This window comes from Sinohyriopsis cumingii, chromosome 15, assembly GCF_028554795.1.
Source record: "Sinohyriopsis cumingii isolate HCF-2022 chromosome 15, ASM2855479v2, whole genome shotgun sequence".
Lineage (NCBI taxonomy): Eukaryota > Metazoa > Mollusca > Bivalvia > Unionida > Unionidae > Sinohyriopsis > Sinohyriopsis cumingii.
Genome location: NC_142975.1, coordinates 13,770,816 through 13,783,621, shown reverse-complemented (window position 1 = coordinate 13,783,621; position 12,806 = coordinate 13,770,816). Strand labels below are relative to the sequence as shown.

Sequence of the window (12,806 nt, the reverse complement as noted above, 5' to 3'; positions counted from 1 at the left end):
AATGCTCATTGATTTATCCAAGTGTTTAAAAATTTTCTTGGTTTGATGGAGCAAAATTGTTTTTTTTTCATCTTTATTTTGGACCAGATTGTAAACTCAAAAACAGTGTGTGCTATTGAATTAAGGTAACGGATGAAATTTGCTTACATTTAATAGCAATTAGACTTTAGAAGACTTCCACTGAATATTAATTTTATTGTCATTAGTCCACAAGTGCAAGGATTTCTTGTCAAGTTCTTAGCTGGAATCTCTGATACTGAAAAATATTTATATGCAATCATTATATTTACACAAAAGCTGATCAGAAATCATGAAAATACTATTACTGACACAACATAATCATTAAATTGACACAAACATTTATCAGAATGCATGAAAATACTGTTACTGACAGTCATGAAACGGACACAAAAGTTGATAGAACGACTGAAAATCCTGTTACTGGTATGCATAATCATTAAATTAACATAAAAGTTTATAGGAAAGCATTGCAATGCTGTTACGGGGCCCAGAGTGGCCGAGTGGTCTAAGGCGTTCTCCATTACGGATCACTGCCATATCACCTCTTTATGTGTATGTTCGAGTCTTGGATTCAGCTAATGTGGATATGTGAGAAAGCTTGCTAGTAGCTTCTCACGGATCAGTGGTTCTTCCCAAGGTTTTCCTGGGTTCTTCCTCCACCATTAATACTGGCCGCTTTGCATAGCCTATCGTGTGCTGAAAAATGGCATTAAACCCTACAACAGCAACAATGCTGTTACTGACACATAATCATTAAACTGACAAACGCTGATCAGAAGGCATGAAAATACTCATTACACACATAATCATTAAATTGACACATAAGCTGATCAGAAGGCATGAAAATACTGTTACTGACACACATAATCATTAAATTGATACAAAAGCTAATCAGAAGGCATGAAAATACTGTTATTGACACACATAATCATTAAATTGACACATAAGCTAATCAGAAGGCATGAAAATACTGTTACTGACACACATAATCATTAAATTGACGCATAAGCTGGTCAAAAGGCATGAAAATATTGTTATTGACACACAATCATTAAATTGACACAAAAGCTAATCAGAAGGCATGAAAATACTGTTATTGACACACATAATCATTAAATTGACACAAAAGCTGATCAAAAGGCATGAAAATACTGTTACTGACACACATAATCATTAAATTGACACAAAAGCTGATCAGAAGGCATGAAAATACTGTTACTGACACACATAATCATTAAATTGATGCATAAGCTGATCAGAAGGCATGAAAATGCTGTTATTGACACACATGATCATTAAATTGACACATAAGCTAATCAGAAGGCATGAAAATACTGTTATTGACACATTAAATTGACACAAAAGCTGATCAGAAGCCATGAAAATACTGTTATTGACACACATAATCATTAAATTGACACAAAAGCTGATCAGAAGGCATGAAAATACTATTACTAACACATAATCATTAAATTGACAAGAAAAGTGATGAAAATACTATTGCTAATGCATAATCATTAAATTGACACAAAAAGCGTGAAAATACTTTTGCTGACACATAAAATATTAAATTGACACAAAAGCTAATCAGAACGCATGAAAATACTGTTACTGACACATAATTATAAAACTGACCCAATCATGATAATATTGTTTACATTATTTTCTATATTGCTTTTTGAACAGAAAAAGATACAAGAGTTTGATATTGTACTCCAAATACAGAAGTATTTAAACAACTAATAAAGGGGAGTGGGTAAAAACATCAACATGGGGAAACTGTAACAAGATAATGAGGTGGGATTTCGGATTTACAACAGAACATTTTTGATGGTGATGCAAATACAATGTCTAATGGTGAATGAGAAAAGAATTATTATTAATACGTGCATGTAATATCCAAATATTGGATCGATTAACATAATCTGCATGAATTAGATTTTAAAAAAATGACTTTACACAGTACAAGCACAAGGGGTGAATGATTCAGTGATTTCACAATGAAAGAATGATATGTTTTACTCAAATAGTAAAAACTAGTATTTTACTCATATAGTTAAAATGATGAAAACAAAGGGACAGATGTACAAAATATCTTTAGTCCCCAAAACACACTGGGTATTTCAAACCCCAAAGATTAGCCCACAGCTAAAACTGATTTACATATATGTAGTTACACACTCTGTCACCAGCACACTTGGCTAACATAGTACCAGTCACACTGGTCAAGAAAGCAATCAGCACCCACCAATCTCTGTCAGCAATGCCCTGCTACTCGACCAGCAACACTTTACTCGGCTCTGTGCAGTGAATCCCCCAGGGGTGTAAAATTGAGGGTAAAAAAAAAACTTGTCAGAACTGGGGGTCAAATAAAAAATGGGGGGGGTCAAAAATGTACTGACAAATTTTCATCTCACCCATACTTTTCAGCGTGAAATAGGATATTGCAACTTGCACAACATTCTCTCTCTCTCTCTCTCTCTCTCTCTAAAAATAGAAATAAAACATGCACAATTAACAAACAAATGCATTGTCCATTCTGAGAATAATTTTTTAGTTCATTTTTTTATAGTTTAAAGTCATTCTTTTAACAGTCTCCGTATATTATTTTTGTAGTCTCCTTATATTATTTTTGTAGCAATATTATAGACTAATACATTACATACAAGCCAATACAAAAAGCCAAATAATTTTTTGTAACCAGATGGCAGTTAATTTACTGCCTGTCATAAAATGTGTACTATCATCAGTTTCATTGTACTTCATCCCAGAACAAATTTATCCTAAAAGGCAGGAGGCTAACGATTCATCTTATTTCTGATAAGTTACACTTGAACTTTAAGATCTTTCTTTTATTGCAGCAGTTAAAAACCAACAAAATCTGCAATGACCCCAGACTCTGTAATCCAAATAATGCATTCATCTCAGCGAGTTTACTGATTTCTTTTGTTGTGAAAAATGCCAAGGGTGATAATGTGTTCTCCAGTTATCTTTTGGCAAACAAGGGCAGATTTTTTAAAATTCTTAAACCTGTCACGAAAGGATTATTCACTTTTGCAGTCTTTGCAATCACGCGCTCAGAGGTCACACCGGTAATCCTAATGGATATGCCGTATTCCAGTCAAGGGAATTTTTTTTCTCCGTTTTTCATTTAAGTTAGATCCAGTTACTCTTTTGTGTTCTGCTTCTTTCACTTAATTTGCTATCAATTCTTAGTTCACGCCGTTTTAATCTGGTATCACTTTCTAGTGCAACAAGCATTGATGTTAAACATCTGGACGACATCTTGATGAGCTCAATGGAAATCACGTGAGAGCTCTCGAGATTAAGGAAACTGTTCCATCATAACATTGCTTATGCTTGTCTGGTTCTGTTTTGTATGCTTCCGGCGTTGCACTCTGCTATATGAATAAGAGTGCCACGCAGGGAGCATACAAAGAAGGGAACCAGACTATGCCTATGCTCGAATTATACACGACGCTGTCTCTCATCCAAAGAATTGGATATTAAATAAATCCTGATCGCATTATGTGAATCCTTTGCATCAAAAAATCGCACTGCAACAAAATGTATGCGTCAATTTTCTCCAGCATGCATCCCTGACCCACAAATGTGCATAAAGGGAAACACTGGCTCTATGGCTGCTATGGTTCAACTTCACAGCTGCTATGGCCAATTCCTATGGTTAGCTCTACAGCTTGTACCATGATGACTAGGATCACTCTGGTCAGTCTGACCACTCCAATCACTCTGGTCAGTGAAAATACATCTAACACAGTGCATGACACGGGCATAATGCGATAAAACATAATGACGTTATATACGGTAAGCTACACAGATTACATTATTGGCACAATAATTACAAAACAATACACAAGCTCAGAAATGAACCCACCCGTGCCCGACAAGAATCCTATAGTACTAAACATTTCTTAAAAATGCAACTTAATATAGTGCTAATAATCTTTTGCTAAGTCACAAACAAGAATAGAAATTATTTGCATGATACTACATAAGCTGAAGCTCCATAGAAAATATACAAAAATAAACGTGGTAGTACAATAGTTATAACTTACACACAATAAATTAATAACTCAAATACCTCTACAGCTCAAGTTGTGCAAGTCCTTAAAGTAGACTGCTAGACGTTCCATAATGTAAAGATTTTGTCTTACGGTGAGGCATTTATACACTGTCGATGCCGCAATACGTGTCGGTGCACTGGAAGTATACGGTTCTTCCCACTGAAAGCACTTCACATGTGTGGCAAAAGATGAACCAAACTCACTATTTCAAAATCTTTGTACAATATACATAAATCACCCTTGAGTATCGTTGAATACAAAAAACGAAACCCGAGTACAAGTATTTAATAAATAACATGATTTATACAATTCCGTGACAGAAAGGCATAAATTTGCTCTTTCTGTGTGTTTGGTTGAAATGACAGGTAAGGAGTGATTTTTTTTTCATCGAAATTGTCTCAAGTTGTAGACCCTGTTCAAAGGGCAGTCTTACAGATGTTACTGTCATCCATTCATCAATCCAGCCTTCCGTTTGTCCATCCATATGTCTTGTGTCACAACTCAGATCATGTTTGCAATTTAGTCTGTTTTTGGCACTGTGATGGGGCATCCGTTTGAACACAGTTGTCTAGTTTTGCTTTACCTGCCTTTGCCAGAAAGGCTGCAGTGTTTATGCAAATGGTTCGTTAAGTTTAATGCCTCTAATTGTTTACAAAATAAATCATGTAAACAAAGATGGATTTGGCAGTTGTTCACAAAGGAATTACTTATTCCAATTAAATTATTTTCACGGCTTTGTTTTTTGTAGGATTTTACATTAATTGTTTCCTTAAAGTATGCATCTATGACTTTTCACATCAGGTGTGGCTGTGCTAGAAAGAAAAAAAAACAACATAATTATTGTACAAATTACAAATCAGGTGGATTTACTTATAATGCTGATAGAAATAACTTTAAATTAGGCTATTTACCTTCAAACAACATCTTGCAAAACCTTTGATTAGTAACATTTTATATTTAAAGAAATGGCAATTCTAGTTGGTAAGCGACAGCATAGTGTTGTCATCATTGTAGATCTTGCAAAACACCCTATGCACATGTTCAAACAGTATGTCTGATTCCATAATCAGTATTTTCATAATCTTTCTACATTTGGAAACGGTATCACTCCAGTCCTTGAATTGTTTACTGAAATTAATATTTTCAACAAAGACATGTCTTACAAACTGAATTGACCACTTCAGTGGCCTAAGTGGTTAAGAGTTTCCACCTCAGATGCAGCAGGTTGCAGGTTCAAACCCAGGCTGAGTCATACCAAAAACTTTTAAAAAACGGTACTAGCATATGCCTTGCTTGTTGCTCAGCATTTATAGGTTAGTGTTGGGACTGGTCAGCCTGGTATCAGGATAATATTACTGAGTGGGACACGATGCTTTATGACTGTGGCATGATGTGGCAGTGCTAGACATCACCATAAACTGCCAAACTGCAGACATTATAACGATGTGACTGAAATTTTTTTAAAGCTACATTAAAATCCAAATCACACACACACACACACACACACACACACACACACACAAGCAGAATCCTAGTATTATAAAGAAGAAAAGGATATGAAGCAAATGAAACAAGGATGAGTTCATATGTTGCTTAGTTCATCTTAATGAAAATGGTGCCAATCTGACATACAGTACAACCACCACAGCAGCCATCTTGAAAATTATGTTAGCATATCAAATTCTGAACGAAAACTGTTATCAGTGTTTCACATTTGTCAGCTAGCGTGGGTACAAGGGAAAGCCTGCCAGTAGCTTCTTGTGTGTCGGTGGTTCTTCCCTGGGTTTTCCAGGGTTCTTCCTCCACCAGTTATACTGGCCGCCATGTGTAGCCTATCTTGTGCTGAAAAATGGCGTTAAACCCTAGAACAACAACAACGACAACAACAACATTTGTGTCAGAGATGCACATCCCAAAAATTTGACCCACATTTTTTGTTGCCATGTGTATTTTTTTGCAGAGGATTCACACACTATCAGGATTTTCAATCTCCAGTGTAGAGGACATGAAGATGTTATTATTGCGTCTGCTTTGAATGTATTTTTTGTTATGAAAGACAAGGCAATTTCCTTCATGTTCAGCAAAATGCCCTAACAAACCTTAATGCCCTAACAAACTGTAATGCTTTTCTAACTAGAAAAAGACCTCGAGATGAAAACGTATACTCAGAATCACCAGCAAAGAAAGCAGATGAAGCAGAACACAGCAAAGTAACTGTGGCACATAACTTCAAAGAAAATGAAAGAAAGAATTCCATTGGCTAGAATACAGCACATCCATTGGGAAACCCCTGCTTCATTTGCGTTTTGAGTTGGTGCATCGATCACAAAAATGAAGAATGTTTTCGCGATTGGGTGTAAAAATATTTTTAAAATATGCCATTTTTCACCATGAGGTATATGTGTTTGATTATTGTAGTTGATTTGTAATTTTGAGAGAGAGGGTTATATATGAAAAGGACTCGTATCAAACTGTTTTATGTTCAGTGAGGGGCAGTGAGGACAAAAGTTGAGAGAGAACATGATGTTCTTTTATGCTGTACATTTGTTTTTTGCTCTGCTTAGCTCTAAATAACACTCAAATTGTAAAGGAAACTGATGAGAGAGAGGGAGGGAGAGCGCAATTAATGCAAGTTGTAATTTCCTATGTTTGGCTGAGCATCTCTTGGGGGATGTTCATGTTGAGGTTTGGATGTTTGTTTTTTTAAAGAGTGAGGTTTATATCAAAATTGGGGCTTGGTATTTTAAGGAATTTACCTTTGCCTTTGTTTTGTATGCCATTTGGGGAATGCAGTGCCATGACATACTTGAAAGTGCGCAAGTTGAAGTTCTGTCATAAGATTAGTCTGGGGCAGCTATTATGGTATGTCTTTTGGCAAGGCACTTTTCTCCAATTGCCTTGTCACATTAAATTGCTCAAAAGAAAATCACAGTCCCCCACCCCCAAGAATGAAATGGTCAGTATCTTATAGTAGATGAATTTGCTATGTGTATGTTAATTGTTGTGTAAGTTGTCATCTAGAAACTTTGACTAGTGTGGGATGATTAAGCTAACGCTGTATTGACACCCTTTAAAAGACATAAGAGGGTTTGGTAGCAATAGGATCTGTTTACAGTTTAGCCACTCTGTTGGTTTTATATTGCCATAATTACGGCACATGGAGTCTTGCAACAGCCCTCCCCTAAATCCTCAAGTAGGTGCATGAAAATTCACTCTATTAATATAACAGAATAGGAAACTTGGAACAATGGGATGCCAGCACCTGGGAAAAATTTTTAATGGACATGAGAAATTATGTAAAATCCAAACAGAACATCTGCTGTCCAAAAAGTCTTGGGCTAATTTGCAGTCTTACAAGGGAATACAAATACTTAACAGGGGGCCCCGAGTGGCCGAGTGGTCTAAAGCGCTCTCCGTTATGGATCACTGCCATCTCACCTCTATCTGCGTGGGTTCGAGTCTTGGATTCGGCTAATGTGGGTATGTGAGAAAGCTTGCTAGTAGCTTCTCGTGGGTCGGTGGTTCTTTCCGTTTTTTTTCCGGGTTCTTCCTCCACCATTAATACTGGCTGCCTCTATAGCCTATCGTGTGCTGAAAAATGACATTAAACCCTACAACAACAACAACAACAAATACTTAACACATTGACATATTTATTAAATGGCTTGAAAATGATGTATTTTTGTCTGTTTTAACCCAAACGTTTTCCAAATGTTGGATTTGGTCTAAATATTTTTTACAACTATCCATTTAGCCACCAGTTCGCATGTGACTCTTGTGAAATGTGTGATTAAAGGATGATAGAGATATAGTTTATTAATGTTTGTTTGAACTTAATTTGTGACAACTACAACTCTTTTAAAGAAATAATACGATTGTGTTAAAATTTTGTTTTGGTAAATGAAACCGTCTTGTTAATTAATATCATTAAAGTCATAAGATCACATGATATTTTTCCCTGTTTTGGGGGGAGGGTGTGTTTGAACTAGACGAGTTCATGTACATGCACTGCCATTGGTGATGCATGTATATTTGAAAAGAAGCCATATTTTCATTTAAATACTTGAGACAGTCTAACACTACAACATCATATATGGTAAGGATTTGGAATTGAAAATTAAGTAACTTTTGATCAATGTAGGTGGAGTCGATGATTTGCCATTTGGTATTTGATATAGTTATTTGTATCCCCAAGGGAGTACATGGCATCACCTATGCCTGTTTGTCTGAAACAATTTTTTTTTATTGGAATCAAATTTGGTATGAGGCTTTAGATCATGAGGATATGTGATATGTTTGCTTGGTCAAAATTTTACCTGACTAATTTGATTTCAAACTTTGACCTTACCTTTGTATCTACTTACTTACTTTTAAAGGATTTGATGGATTGAAACCAGATTTGGCATGATGCTTTACATTAAGAAAACCTATGTTAAGTTTGATTTTCACTGTTTTCTGATTAGAATTTTACAGGAATATTAACCGTTTGACTTCAGACGTTGTCATTCGATTTCATTTCCACTCAGTAATATTTAAAGGAGACAAGGGATGTGAAATCAGATTTACCTTAATGAGGTTAGATTTTCATCATTTTCCAGAAAAGTCGTCCAGTTATGTCAGCTGTTTGACTTGGAACTTCACCTTCCAGTTTTTGCTCAGTAACGTTTGAAGCACTTCATGGATTGCAACCAAATGGTATGAGACTTTATGTATAAAAGACATGTTGCTGTTGTTGTGGGTTTGACGCCATTTTTCAGCACAAGATAGGCGTTACATGGTGGCCAGTATTAATGGTGGAGGAAAAACCCAGGAAAACCCTGGAAAGAAACATTGACCCATGAGAAGGTACTGGCAGGCTTTCTCAGATACCCACATTGGACTAACCCAAGACATGAACCCATGCAGACAGAGGTGAGATGGCTGTGATCCATAATGGTGAGCACTTTAGACCACTCGGCTGTTCAGAGACCCGTTTAGAAGACATAGACCAAAGTTGATTTTTAGTTCGCTGTCAAACTTTTAAGGAAATATTGCCTATGTTTGGTCAAAACTTTGTCCTCTCATTGTATCTAATTGAGTAAAGGGTGTATATATATTTTTCTCCTTTTGATATCCACTCACTTGTGGTGATCATGAATATATAAGTAGTGTAATGAATGTGCAGACACTCACTTAAAAACTGAGTAAATACATGCAAGTCAGGTTTTTTATTTCGTGGCAAATATATATGCTGTTTTAAGGGAGCAATGAAGCCATGTTTGTTCAGGTGGTAGAATATTGGATTCATAATCCAAGGATTGCAAGTTTAATACCTGCCCTGCTCAGCCTTTGTCAATTGTCCGTGTTTCCATTTCCTGTGCACGATGTTATCAGTAATGTATTGAAAGTGCCATTAAAGTTAGCCAACCTGCAACCAGTCTTCAAAGAACTACTAAGTGGATTAGTGTTAGTGGAGTGAAATGTGTTTTAATTCAACATAAAGATCTCAACACAATAAAAACTCCCAATCAAGATCACCTGTTTGATTTGAAAAGAGGTCTTAATTGACCTTTCGGCTCTTTACCCATGTATAGGAGGAGTTAACAGATTCAAAGAATGGATTTAGGCTCGTCTAATCAGTAGGCTAATCAACCTTACCAAGGATTTGCAGTTGGACATTTCAGTTGTTTTTTAAATTAGATATATAGTAAATTTACATTCCAATATCGTTATGCGTTCTTGAACCAGATTTATTCAGTTTTGGAATATATCTTAATGTAATCTTAAATCAGATAATTTAATTTTGAAATTCAAAAAATAATATGCAAATAAGGATAGGCAGAGAGATCTGCATTTCAGAGGTCATTGGATAGGTGCTTTCAATTCAGAGCACATGTTATTCCTTGTACATAGCAAATGGGACTAATCAAATATTATTATTACTGGAGAGTATTTTTTTCATGTGTTTGTAGTTGGAGGTTTTACTAATGGTCCAATTAGTACAAATCTGCATGCATGTGGTACAGTATCATATCTCAGTATGATTCTTATGAGATCATATTTTGTTACTAAGCTCATGTCCTTCATTAAGCCTGCTTAAGTATCATTGTCTGGTCTTTGTATTAATAGTCTTGCTGTTTTTCATTTGTTGATTTATTTTGGCATTTACAACAATTGTGTGGAATAGCAATCCTTTGTGCCCAGGCTAATAAATTCTAACAGGGCAATCAACCCAAGCTGAGGGTTGGCATGCAAGATCCTCGGCTTTAATTTATCATATCCCTCTAATAGTGGAAAGTCACAGCTTTGCCTCTTGGAGATTTACCACATCAGGAAGGGAAAAAAATGTTTTCATACCTGCACAGGTAGTGTAGTTATTACCTGTACAAGTAGTACAGGTAGATGAGGTTACATGCAAAGCAATGGAAGCTTTATCAACTGACAGGTAGGTAGGTAGATAAAGGTGATGAGCTATGTTTAATGTATTATGACAGGATGTATAGCCAGTTCATGTTATTCAAGTAATCCCACCTGTGGTTGACAAAGGCTTTTAGTTTTCTACAAAAGCTAGCAGCTCTTCATTAAGGACAAAACTGTATCTTTAAAAGGTGTTAAGGCAAATCTAACAGATTTCTCTTTTCACTCTGCATTATCAGAGAAAGAGTTAATCAAGTATGTGGGACTTGTATCAGCTTTCATTGCTACTGAGTTTCAGTGTGTAGAGTGAACCAGTTATGAGTTAAAAAGAGAAGCAAGTTACCATATACAGTGTGTTATATCTACTGTAATATCAGCCTAGCTAATTCTTGGAGTTAAGAATACTGTAACAAGAGTTGTTGATCAAACTGTCCTGCTATGAATTATATCGACTATCATTATGTATCCATTAGCATCCAGCCTAGAGGATTCTTTGATTTATAGATAGAAAGAATTGAAAGGAAATGTGCCTCTTTATCATTTTGAGTGGGGACTGTATCAACTGGCATTGCCAACAACTCTAACAACTTAATTCTTGGGTGTATAGAAGGAGAGACTGTCAGTGATCAAGCTATTGTACAGTATCAGCTGTCATTGCTAGCTTATTTCTGCTTTGTGGAGGGAAAGAATTCCATTTTCTACAAGAAAGAAGAGACAGAGAACATATTTGGGAAGAGATTTAGTTGGTGGGCTATCAAAAAGTGATCAAATTGAATTGGCAGTAGTAGCAAAGAGTTTTGGCCAAGCTGATTCTTGGATTGGTAGAGGGAAGATTTTCAAGTTGTAAAAAGAAAGCTGGTGAACTGTCAGGAGTTGTAATTTAAAAACAAAATTATTGCATCAGCTTTCATTCGAGCTGATTCTTGGATCAGTAAAACAAAAAATAGTATTGCTATAAACTTCCAGTCTAGCTGATTCTTGGATCATACAGAGTACAAAAATTGGAATTTTGATGATATGCGGTGATCAGTTGGTGCATGTTTGAGCTTGTATGGGATTACAAATATAATTATCAGGCATCTCTAGTGGAAGGTTGGGCAGTCTCACTACAGTGGATGGTGTTGATATTGTTGAACAAGATGAAGGCTGTGTAGAGAAAGATAATGCTATTCGGGGTTTTGGATATCAGACAGGTAGGTTACTGTGGTTCATCTTTTACTCATTTTTCAGTGCATTATAATAGGTATGTATTGAAACGTTTCATTTAGGTTTGTATGGCCATTGAAACATTTCATTTAGGTTTGTATGGCCATTGAAACATTTCATTTAGGTTTGCATGGCCATTGAAACATTTCATTTAGGTTTGCATGGCCATAGAAACATTTAATTTAGGTTTGCATGGCCATTGAAACAATTCATTTAGGTTTGCATGGCCATTCAAACATTTCATTTAGGTTTGCATGGCCATTGAAACATTTCATTTAGGTTTGCATGGCCATAGACACATTTAATTTAGGTTTGCATGGCCATTGAAACATTTCATTTAGGTTTGCATGGCCATTGAAACATTTCATTTAGGTTTGCATGGCCATTGAAACATTTCATTTAGGTTTGCATGGCCATTGAAACATTTCATTTAGGTTTCCATGGCCATAGAGACATTTCATTTAGGTTTGAATGGCCATTGAAACAATTCATTTAGGTTTGCATGGCCATTGAAACATTTCATTTAGGTTTGCATGGCCATTGAAACATTTAATTTAGGTTTGCATGGCCATAGACACATTTAATTTAGGTTTGCATGGCCATTGAAACATTTCATTTAGGTTTGCATGGCCATTGAAACATTTCATTTAGGTTTGCATGGCCATTGAAACATTTCATTTAGGTTTCCATGGCCATAGAAACATTTCATTTAGGTTTGAATGGCCATTGAAACATTTCATTTAGGTTTGCATGGCCATAGAAACATTTCATTTAGGTTTGCATGGCCATAGAAACATTTCATTTAGGTTTGTATGGCCATAGAAACATTTCATTTAGGTTTGCATGGCCATAGAAACATTTCATTTAGGTTTGCATGGCCATTGAAACATTTCATTTAGGTTTGCATGGTCATAGACACATTTCATTTAGGTTTGCATGGCCATAGAAACATTTCATTTAGGTTTGCATGGCCATTGAAACATTTCATTTAGGTTTGCATGGCCATAGAAACATTTCATTTAGGTTTGCATGGCCATAGAAACATTTCATTTAGGTTTGCATGGCCATAGAAACATTTCATTTAGGTTTGCATGGCCA

General features: G+C 35.8%; 1 protein-coding gene across 6 annotated transcripts in view; it reads left to right on the top strand.

The window, feature by feature from the left end:
- Nucleotides 1-12,806, top strand: part of LOC149781286 (uncharacterized) — a 283,358-nt gene that overhangs the window by 77,814 nt on the left and 192,738 nt on the right. The window contains exon 1 of one of the 6 annotated variants that reach the window (XM_089935373.1): nt 10,667-11,695. The exons of the other annotated variants lie outside the window; for them this stretch is intronic. The gene's annotated coding sequence lies outside the window, so the exon portion shown is untranslated. Of the gene's footprint in view, nt 1-10,666; nt 11,696-12,806 lie in introns of those variants that run through there. 6 annotated transcript variants of the gene reach the window in all.